An 11,306-nucleotide genomic window follows, 5' to 3' on the forward strand; every position below is an offset into this window, starting at 1 on the left:
ATCTGATCCCTCAGGTCCGGAGTACTCTCTCTGCAAACAATTGGGTAACAGATTCAAGCAGGTACGTAGGTGCCTGGAAAGAATCCCGGGAAGAGTAATTCTGCACTGAACGAACTCTGCCCCCACTCCGGTATGGATGGAATTAGTAGAGGATCGAAAGACTGGAAGATTCGGACTTACTGACTCTCTATAGGGTTTGAATCTTCTAGAGAGCTGAAGCCTAAGAGTAAAACATCTTTGCTGTTCTCAAGAAGTCAATCTCTTAGTAAGTCAAAATGTGCCGTTTCTGATTTTTAAATTTAATAAACAGTCACTAGTTGGAATTATTGTCGACTCATGCATTGTTATTATTTTTTTCATAAATCATCATTAATCAGCATTCGACGATTACCTCTTTGCTAAACAATTTAAATTCATTTTCAGATTTCTTCGAACGTATGGATTGCCTAGAAAAAGCAGGAATTCATTTTATATTACCAAATTCTCAACAGCTCTCAACTTTTCAGTTGTATTTGTTTGTCTTTTTAGGAAAACAATCCAATGTAAAATCCTTTTTTAACGTCCAATAATGAGTATCTATGAGTGCCGAAACGTTGGTGATTATTATATATATTTTTAAAATGTTTTTTATTAGGATTTGATAAGGGTGGGAATAAAGCGGACGAAAGAAATGAAAAAGAGAAGGAAGGGGATTTGGTTGGTTGCCTTCTCATTTTTCTGTCCTGCTTTTTATTTTCGTCCAAAGTAAAGATAAATAACTTTCTTTTCTTTCTTTCATTTTTGGCGAGAAGTGTTCTTTTTTCAGATTCCAATGGGAACATTTAGTGGTGGTTGTCCAAATTTTGTTGTTAGGTTCTTAATTTTATTTTCAGGAATTCTTTTCGTGAATAAAATACAAGCATGGTGTCTCTTATATATGGAAAAGTATAATGTTTGAAATGATTATAATTGTTTACAAAATTGAGAATTTTATTCAAAAAATACGGTTCTCTTTGGAAAGTACCCATTTTTTATAATTTGCGGAAAAATGTTCCCAGCCCGTCAATTAATTACAATGTTATGCAAGATTCCTTTTTTGACTATTTGCACCCAAAAATTGTATTATTATTCTCTCAATTCATTAATTATTATTTAGGCAATGATAATAAATTACATTGATCTATAAGATATTATAAAATAATATTTGAAAAAATTAAATTTTTTCAAAATAATCTTATATAATAAATTAAATGTATGACAATCTTTAACAATTGTTTATAAAATTAAAGGGATTGAAAAATATAATGGTTTAGAAAACAAAATAGTTAAAGAAATTAAATTTCAGGAAAAAGAAATAGATTCAAAAATATTATTAAACAAAAAAGATTTGAGTAAATGATACAATTGATAATGAAAGTAATTCATTGAAAAAGCAAATTATTGAAAAAATAAAATTAAAGAAAACATAAAATAGCTAAACAATCAAATTGATAAAGAAACAAAAGGATTTAAGAAATGAAATATTTAAAAAATACTTAAATTGTTTAAAAACTGGAATTGGTTAAAGAATGAAATTAGGAACATCAATTCTCTTTTCAAATTACAAATTTGTAAAAAATAGTTGTTGAAATAAAAGTTATAGATATTTGGACCCTAAAATTGAAAAAAAAATTTTAACAAATTTCTGTGAATTTCAATTACAATACTTTTATCATCAATTATTAGGATTCTCTCAAATAATTCATTATTATTTAAGCAATGATAAGAAATGAAATTATTCAATCAGATATTGAAAAAATGAAAGTGAACAAAGAAACGAAATTGTTTAATAAATTAAATTTTACAAAAACAATTTTATTAAAAAAAATAAAATGTTTGACAAACTTAAATAGATGTTCACAAAATAAAATGGGTTAAAAAGAACAATTGCTTAGAAATTAAATTTCAGAAAAAAAATAGATTTAAAAAGATAATTTCAACGAATAATAGAATTATAAAAAATAATAAAATTGCTAACAAACAGTAATTACTTTTTAAAAAAAATTCCGAATGTTTTTTATTTTACATTATATCATTATATCATTTTACATTCATATCAAGAAATTTCTATTCAATTATAATTGTGGTTAAGTATTAATTATTTACAAATTTGCTTATTTTTTAACAATTATATTATATCAATTAATTAATTGATTACTTCATTATTGTCTCATTATCAAATAATGGTGTAAATTATATAGTTGTATTTTAAACACGTATAATATAATTTGGAATTAGTGAGGAATTTCTAAATTACTATAAATTAGCTTTTATTTTGATTTCAAAAACAGAAGCAAGGCAGCCATGCTGTGATGACACTGCTAGGTTTCCATGCACGGGCAGTGACGAGTAGGGTTGTGTTCTAGAATTCGCTGGGAGTACTGGAAGCACTGGGATGACGTCATGATAGTGACTGTGCGAAAAGTGGGTAGTGGAAAGAAGCACTGGTGCAGTTACGCCAACGCTGAAAAATTATTATTTGCGAAAAAAGTAGACATTATTTTTTGTGACGTAATTCTCAGTGGTTTTACTGAAAATTGAAGCACGTGTAATAGTGCTGGCAGCGAAAATTTGTCAAAATAACGATCTAAAGTTTAAAATTAAAACAAACGTACTACCACTTTTTGCATAAAAGAAAGCATGTATAAATGAGTGTAAAGATTCTCATGAATTTTATTATAATTAAAACAAGTTTTTTGAAGAATTCGGCAATTGACGAAGTAAAATCTGAAATTCCGTATATAATTTAGCTACTGAAGTTGTTTTTAATTTCTGAACCGTGATCTTAAAAGACAAATATTTTTCACAACCAATAGCTTTAAATTTCTTATGAAATGTAAATATAATATTTCTTTACAAGGGCGTTAATATTATTTTTTATCCATTATAAAACAATGTTAAAAACGTGCCAAAATAAACTGTTGATCTAAATTCAATTTTGACTTAAAATTTTTGACTCTAATTATATTTTTCTGTAACTAAAAGACAAAATAACAATAATTACTGGCAGCTTCAACATGTGGGCAAGGGGCATTAACCCACTGGGCCCCTCTGAAGAATAAACTCAAGGGCCTCTTCTTCCAAAGAAGGGGGGGGGGGGTAAAAAGTGTGATATTAACAGGTCCTATACAGGACGTTGTGAGCTATTTAAAAACAATTATGGAAAATAAGAAGTGTTGTTTTCTTCTTCAAAAATACAGATTAATATCATTAAAATGGCCAAACTAAAAATCTTAATTTAAAATATCTTCTTAGTTTCTTGCATTTTTCAAAAATTATTCTAGGGTCGCATATGCGACGCACGTCATGCGAGGCACGCGCGTGCGTGAATGAAACAAACACTAGGTGCGCGTGGGTTAATTATCCTAAAATTATTTATTTATATTAGAGAAGTTAAATAAAAAGGTTGAATTTAATAAATGTATCAGCATTTATTAACAAAATAGCACGCCTATAGTGGGGATTGTGGAAAAAAGCCCACGATCGCGATCGACTGCCCTTAAATTTTCATTTCTTGCCAAATGATAGCGCTGCGTGCGGAAACTCTAGGAACGACGAGAACATGCGATGTAAATTTTGAACCGGTATAAGTATAACCTATTAATCCCGTTGTGCAATTGAAAACTGTTTGTGTTCAGTGGAAAAAAATTGTCGTGCAAAGTATCAGTGCAAAAAACCTATATAATAAGTGATACAACAATGTCGTGTTGTTTTTGTGAGGGCTGTTATTCGGGTAGTAGGGAACAGAAAAAGAGAGGCATTACACGCAAAATGCTCAGTATCTATACTTGCGTTCGATTGTTTTTATATTCCTCCTCTTGTTTGAATGGCATTACTCATATAATTGTATAAATTATGCAAGCAATATCACTGCGTTCGCGACACCAACTGACACTTGACATAACCAAACTTAACCTGTAAAAACACTCGATACTACATAGCAGACGACAATGTCTAATTGTATATTTTCACTGAAGGGAAGCTCTAATCTGGGAAGGCATAGAACTTTAAGGACAGGCAATTGCGAACTGACACCAGTCGAAACACATGGCGTGCGGTCTCCTTATAGTACTTCGTGATTCTCACAAAATTAGAACCGGCACACACTAACGCGTTGCAATGTTGCAAAAGGTACTGGGGTAGACGGCTAGTTTCGCACAGTCCCATGTGCGCAGAAAATGGCCGCGTAAAGCGAGAGTGAAAAAGACGGGCAGATCTATTTATCTCTTTCACTCTCAGGATTAAAAAAAATATTGATTCTCTTTCACATCTACGATATTCTCCTTTGGGATTCATACGACATGCGCTTAACATGCGCACACGAATTGTTATCTGGGTGTATTACCTCTTGCTTCCTTTTGATTTCGTCCTACAAGACAGTATATAAACTGAAATTCAAAAGACAAAAAAAAAAGATTTTATTTTCTTTATAGATAGCTTACAATGTCCTCTACAAGCCCCATTAAGATCACAACGGGATCGAACTTAGTTTTCAAGAAATAATTAAAAATTTACACTCAAACGATGCACGACTTATTTTGTATGTACTTAACATTTTACTTCGACTTTATTTTTGAATTTTCAAATCGATATTGGAATATACTGCATGTAAGCATTTAAGAGAATTTTGTATCATGATGATGTTGAGCGAATCCTCCCATAACCTCACTATGTCCGTGACGAAGTTTTTCACATAAGATATTCGTCGAAACGGTTCTCGCAAAATCCTATGCCGTCTATGCAAGAGAATTCGAGCTAGTGCTAATTCATCATCTTCACTATCACTAAAGCTGTTAACCTTTACCACTCGCCGTTAGTGTTCTTAGCCTCGGCATTGGATGCCCGCGCTGCGACAGCCGGTAACCGCGTGCGTTCTTTTTGCAAAGTATCACTGAGTGTGACTGTCCGAGACCCCCTCAATACCTGGAAGTTTTAGAATGCCCAGCTCAAAGTCCGACTTTAGCCTTGTGAAGCGGGCGTCTCTCAGGTCGGAAAACAGGCTTAAGCAAGCGACGATGAACGCTGGGCGGCGTTAGTGACATCACGGGTGTCTCGTATTTGAATTTTGAAATAGATTAGAGATAACTTCGGGATTGATTTCGGCAAATATGCGGTATATGTCACCATCCAATTTATCCGAACAGTCATGCCTGGGTAGTTTAAATTATAGGTTAGAACGAATTGAATATTTTCTATGTCAATTTTTTTATCATAATGAACTTAGTATTCTGATTGTAAATGATTGGTCTTAATCACACTGTTAATTTCTCTCTAACTCACTCGATCCCACTCCTTTCTCTTTCTCGTGAATGTTCTTGGTGAATGAGTTGGCCAGCCTGTCAGTCGTGGAAGCACCGAACCCAACAGTTCTGGGATAGGGAAATCTCTATCTGGCGCTTTTGACAAATAATCTACGATTTACGTGAGTTGCTCGTGGGTCTAAAGAGGGCGACACACTGTCTGGGTTATATCCGAAATATGGGCTTACACCATAAAATAAGTAAAAAGTAAATAAGTTAAATGGTCCTTATAACTATAATAATTTTACCTAGGTAACAATTTTAGTGAATATTTGTATACCTCCAATGTTATTTTCAGGACTTGATCAATTTCTTCGAGTTGCTGCTTAAAGATAACACCTTTTAATTATCATTATTATCATAGTAAATGAATCACAGCTCGGAACATTCTCGCCTTTTGTTCATATCTCTATATTTCGAATATTTTATTTTTAATTACTATCTGATTATAAGAAACTTTCCAGTAACCAATTATAAGTATACTTGAAGTCACAAGCAATAATTGAAAATTATTTATTCTGTCATGCTCAGGTCTTACGCCAAGAAGGATTACCGTGTTCTAACAATGTATCCGGAATTTTGATCTAACTTCGATTCACAAACAATTTAAAAGTTTAGTTTTACATATTCTTAAATTACAAAAACGGGACGAAAAATTAAGATTTAGGCCTGATTAAGACGTATCATGTTAAAATTATTTGTTATTGAATGACCCAAAGGAGTTTCCTTCTGCTCAATCGAACTCAGTTCGGACACCTTACCACTATACATGTTTACTTTCACGCGCGTTGAATTGATGTTATTACCTATATAAATTCCACGAAGCATTGTATTATTATTATCAAATATTGCAAGAACGTCACCAGTGCGTGTTGTTAAAACATTTAGTTCTCCGGTTGGCACAGGCAAAAGGATTCTGCGGTCTCCTCTCACATAAATTGGCATACTAACAGTAAAATTGTATTTGCGAATTTCGAAAAGTGTTTCCAGATTCCTGTGGGAAATGAGTCGGAAAGAATTAAGTTGTTCAGAAGTATGCATACATCCAATAAGAACACTCGAATACTTGACAGGAGTGAAATATTTGGCACGAGGAGACCTAGACCTCTCACGAAGAGGAGGGTCGAGAGAAGAACGAGACATGTCAGAAGAATGAGGCATGGTAGGAGGAAGATTCAGGTCAAGAGGATAAATACTGTCAGAAAAAGAATCTAAGGAAGGAGAAGGTTCGCAGCGATTAATACCATGAAGAGGTGCGTTATCTGATGAATGCGCAAACTCTGCATCTGGTCCTGCAAGATGAAACAGAAGATTAAATTTGGTTTAGGGGATGCCCATATTTTACTTAAAACTTGAGGGGACTAGGAGAATTCAAAAGAGCTCTAATTGTTTTTTTTTAGGTTGTTTAGGTTGGAAGAAGGTCCGAGAAATGTTGTGTAACTTTTTTTCAAACTTAGTAGTTTAGAAAAATAATATGAGGTGGTCGTGAGGGAGGAATGAACAAATTTTTTGTTGAAATTGGGTTTTGAGGTATGTGTAAAAGTTGAGGTAACCTGACAAGATAACACATCATTTAAGCAGACAAGATATTAGACTTCCTATTCTTTTTACAGTTTGTCTACCACCCTATATGATTTTACTTTTTTGCAAAATTATAATAATAAAGCATTATTATTATAAGTACATGACCTAGGGGGATCGTTTTTTTAAAACTAAAAATACCTTCAGCATTCGCACGTTCATTATTCATCCCCACACGTGAGAGAAAGTCTCTTTCTTCGGTCGACATACCTGATGATATTTCTGTGAAAATACACACAAATGTATGCACATGTAATTTTCGTATGGCATCAAATATAGTAGAATTAAATTTTTAATGTTCCAATTTAAAAGCGCCTAAATCGGTTTCGGCTTATTTTGAATATTTCTTCAAAATCTCAATAATCAACGACCATAATTCAGGGCCACAAGATGAAATTGAGGTGAAGCATCTTTCAGCCTACTTGACCTTTATTTTTTTGGGGTCGCTGACCATGATCCCTGTGTCCGTATGACCCCATCACATCCAGATCAAGGTCAAATAAAGGTCAAACACCTAACTCTATTGATGCAATTTGTTTGACCCCGAATTCTGAAAGAGCGGAAATTTTTACGTCCGAATACGTTTTAACTTGTTGGTCAAATCAACCTCTGAAGTTCATTTGGAGGTTATCTTGAGCTCAAATCCTTCTTTTGATCTCTCAGCTGATGTGTTAGCTATGAACGGGACTCGAACCAGTGTACTTTTATGTTTTTGGAGTCGCTGATAACGATCCCAGTGTCCATATACCTCAACACATCTAGGTCAAGGTCAAATGAAGCGCAAACACTTTAATTCGATTGATGTAATTTTTTCACCCCGAACACGAATGTCCCACTCGCAAATAAAACATGGATACTTTGTTTTTCCGCTTTGTTGACTTAATAAAATACTGGTTATTTTTAAATCTCCAACTAATTGCCACTTGTGACTATCATACTTCAGTTTTTCGAGTAAAAAATGCAAATTATTGTATTGTTCTTTCAAGATTACTAAATGGCCAACCGGTATAGGGGCATATATCTTTCCATTGTGAAGTAAGACAGCTTTCAAACTCCTCACTGATGAATCAATAAATAGTCGCCAGTCACTAGCTACATTTTGAAAACCGGGCTGACCATCTTCTGATTTTTGTAATTCATTTAGATCGTCATTTTGCTGATTTTCCAATTCTTCAAATCACATTCTTCTATCTGTATCATTAGTTTCTGTTTCAAAAAAGACTTCATTAGCAAATATCTGCTGTTCACTTTCAACCTGTTCAATGCTGATTAATACAACATGAGTCACAGATTGAACAGATGCATATAATATTTTAGAATTATTCTTTCTTTCGTACCCAGATGTATTGGTCAAGAAGAAATAGCAATCAGTGTCATGATCTTTTGTCTTTCACCAGACCGTAGGATAAACAAATATCTGTTTCTTCTCTTTCGCGACATATTTTCCACAAGCAACGCAAAAGTTGTTTCATCGATGATAACATGCGGTTGTTAATGAACCTGTAGTATTACACTCTCGAATGGCCAAGTTTTCCTCCAAATTAGAGCTGCGGTCGCATGATGACGACGAGTGCGGGGCCGCTTGCTCACCCTGACCAATCGCCGATACTGGGTTTCCGAATCCCTGTATCGTACGGCTACTTTCTCTTGTGCCTAAAAACACAAGGATCTACTGGTTTGAGACCCGTTCATAGCTAGTACATCAGCTGATAGATCAAAAGAACGATTTTACCTCTAGATGACCTCCAAATGACCTTCAGAGGTCGGTTTGACCAACAGGTAAAGGCTTGTTCGGACGTAAAATTTTCCGCTATTTCAAAATCCGGGGTCATAAAAATTGCATTAATCGAATTAAGGTGTTTGACCTTTATTTGACTTTGACCTAAATGTGATGGGTTCAGATGGACACCGGGATCGAGATCAGCGACCCAAAAAGCGTAAAGATCCACTGTTTTTAGACCCATTCCTAGCTAAATAATCAGCTGAGCGATTAAAAGAAGGATTTTACGTCTAGATGACCTCCAAGCGACCTTCAGAGGTCGATTCGACAAACAGGTCAAGACGTATTTGGACTTAAAATTTTCCGCTCTTTCAGAATAACAGGTAAAAAAAATTGCATCAATTGAATTAAGATGTTTGACCTTCATTTGACCTTGACATAGACAGGATGGGTGCATATAGATACCGAGATCGAGATCAGTGATCGCAAAAACGTAAAGTTCCACTAGTTAGAGACCCATTCGTAGCTAAGAAATCAGCCGTAAGATTAAAAAAGGAATTTGCCCTCTCGATGACCTCTACACGAGTTCAAGAGGTCGGTGTGACCAACAGGTCAAGGCGTATTTGGACGTAAAATTATACTCTTTCAGAATCCGCTGTAAAAAAATTGCATCGATCGAATTAAGGTGTTTAACGTTTATTAGACCTTGACCTAGACGTGATGGGTTTACATGGACACCGGGATCGGGATTAGCGACCCCAAAAACGTAGAAGTCCACTGGTTCGAGACCCGTTCCTAGCTAAGAAATCAGCCGTAAGAGTAAAAAAAGGATTTGGCCTCTAGATGACCTCCACACGACCTTCAAAGGTCGGTTCGAATAACAGGTGAAGGCTTATTCAAACGTAAAATTGTACTCTTTTAGAATCAAAGGTGAAAAAATTTCATCAATCGAATTAAGGTGTTTGACCTTTATTTGACTTGGACCTAGACGCGATGCGATCATATTAGCAGCGGAATCTTGATCAGTGACCCCAAAAACGTAAAGGTCTACTGGTTCGAGACCCGTTCCTACCTAAGAAATCAGTCGATAGATTACAACGAGGATTTGACCTCTAGATGACCTCCATGCGAACTTCAGAGGTGGGTTTAACAAACAGGTCAAGACGTATTTGGACGTGCAATTTTCCGCTCTTTCAGAATTAGGGGTAAAAAAATGCATCAATCGAATTAAAGTGTTTGACCTTCATTTGACCTTGATCTAGACGTGATGGGATTGTATGAACACCGGGATCGTGATCAGCAACCCCAAAAACATAAAGTTCAACTAGGCTGAAAGATGCTCTACCTCAATTTCATCTTGTGGCGCTGTGTGATTAGCTTAAATTTTAACAAATTAAAATTTAATTAAATCAAACCAACTAATGATGGCTTTTTCATCAGATATAATCGAGGTAATGACATTAAAATATTTTTCAACTTGATAGAATCCTCGTAAAAAATGTAGTTTTAAATGTTTAGTATTTTCAGATTGTCTAATTTCAAAGGTTTCGAATTTTTAATTATTTAATTATAAAATTAAAGAATATATGATTATAAATTAGAAATTATTTGATTTTGAACCCTTGTTTCAAAACATAAAGTATTGTAAGTTCCCTAAATATTTGTGAAATTCTACTAATTCCATTTAAAAATTAACCAGATATGTTAGATTCTTTGAAAGCGTTCTCAATTTAATATAAATTCAACAAACCCTTTATTTTTTAATATTTTATACGTGACAAATGCAACAGTTCAATGAAAAAGGGAGATTGAGTAACATTTTTAACTTTATTGAAACAAGCAGTAAGGCAGTATTGTGAAACTTTTAAATTGGCTAAGTCACCTCCACCAACAGCTGTTTGCTGATGATGAAAAAACAAAAATGATTTACAAACCTAATCTTTTTAACTTATCACGAAATCCAATTATACGAAACAGAACTACATTTTTTTCAACATTGGAAATTAAAGCTATGGGAATCTTAGAAAAATTAAAATTACACCAAACAGTAATGCAAAACTTGGAAAATAAGTATACACTGCTCTGGTCTGCTGGACAGGCCACTTTCTTTGTTTTCTAATTTAGCGCAAAACCATCATTTGACGGATATTTTTTAAGGCTAGGGTTAAAAAACGAGTCAATTTGATATTTTTTACTTCAGATTCTTAAAAACATGTTAGTGTCAGAGAAAATTAGGCTGTGTTAAAACTGACAATCTTAGGTTTACCATTAGCCGACACGTCTGTAAATCCTCAGTCGCCGTCCCGGGTGCAGCAGATATGGTCTTCACGTCAAAATAAATTTTTAATAATTGAATATGGAATTGACTTTCAAGCCTTCGAAAAAGCTTCAGTATTTAAATTGAACAATCGTATTTTTTGTTCAGCGTCTTGAATAGCTTCTACAAAAAATGTTGGATAGGGACGGTTTATCTTTAAGCCTCGAAATTACTTTCATTACGAATTTGTTAATAAATAAATTGCTAAATTATAACCCCCAAGCGTAAGTGTGAAAACCGTGCTGAAAGCTGAATGGCACCTGGATGTGGTGTCTAGAACGGTGACTCTGGGATACCAGGCGAACTCTCAGAGTAAGCAGCCTTATCCTTGCATGCGGGGCTCTACAAGGATGGACGAACCCCTTTCCCT

The sequence above is a fragment of the Belonocnema kinseyi genome, chromosome 6 (genome assembly GCF_010883055.1).
Source record: "Belonocnema kinseyi isolate 2016_QV_RU_SX_M_011 chromosome 6, B_treatae_v1, whole genome shotgun sequence".
Classification (NCBI taxonomy): Eukaryota; Metazoa; Arthropoda; class Insecta; order Hymenoptera; family Cynipidae; genus Belonocnema; species Belonocnema kinseyi.